The 800-nt window shown below is 26.5% G+C and overlaps 1 long non-coding RNA gene across 1 annotated transcript in view; it reads right to left on the bottom strand.

Annotated features, from left to right (window-relative positions):
* The window catches only part of LOC112210866 (uncharacterized), a 1,270-nt gene extending 479 nt beyond the window's left edge, over positions 1–791 (bottom strand). The window contains exon 1 of the long non-coding RNA XR_010843908.1: positions 376–791. This is a non-coding gene — a long non-coding RNA (uncharacterized lncRNA). The remainder of the gene's footprint in view (positions 1–375) is intronic.
* Positions 792–800: the final 9 nt, after the last annotated feature.

The following is an 800-nucleotide window of genomic DNA, read 5'->3' as shown; positions in this document are numbered from 1 at the left end:
TACTAAGGCTTTAGAATGAAGTCGTGAAAGGTTTGTATAATTGGACAATACTACTTATATTCGTATTTCTGCTGTAAAAATTATTTTTTATGAGTTAATGGCCTAGACAGATCCAGAAAACAAATTTGTAGCTATAAGTGTATAAAGGCTTTTATCAAAATAGAAAAAAAAAATAACCAATAAATAAAATTTCAATGAACTCTAGCTTATGTTTGATGGGAAAAATAATTTTGTAGTTATACCTTTGATGACGATTTTTTATCAGGCATCAAACATTGCCATATAACATATATGATAAATGAATTGATTATGATGGCCAAGGCTAACTATACTAAACATAGCCTTAATACTATAATTATAACATTAGTTAGTTACCTTTTGTAATAAGCTTATTAAACTTGAATGTAACTGGAATTAAATGTATTAAACTTTCTTCCATCTAAATCCATGTACACCATTCTTCTCAGTAAATAAACGAAAAATCTGAAAATTTCAGAATGGAATTATTAAGTTCTTTAAAAAAATTGGAACTGAAATGACTTACAGCAGAACCCTCTTAACCAGAGGTAAAATAAAATGAAGTAAGAGATGAGATAACACCAATAGGCTAATTGACTACAATTAACTTAAACAGCATTTATACACTCAAATTAAAATTTATCATATATTGATATACATATGACTTATATATTAAGTTATGGATTGTATTTTAATATACAGCTTAACTTAATATTGTATTTCTTTTTTTTACACAGTACAGATCAACCGGTGGTTACTCGGTCCTAATAAAGACAAATATA

The sequence above is a fragment of the Halyomorpha halys genome, unplaced genomic scaffold, assembly GCF_000696795.3.
Source record: "Halyomorpha halys isolate HHAL.00 unplaced genomic scaffold, Hhal_1.1 Scaffold161.1, whole genome shotgun sequence".
In the NCBI taxonomy this organism is placed as follows: Eukaryota; Metazoa; Arthropoda; class Insecta; order Hemiptera; family Pentatomidae; genus Halyomorpha; species Halyomorpha halys.
This window is presented reverse-complemented; position numbering and strand designations above follow the sequence as displayed.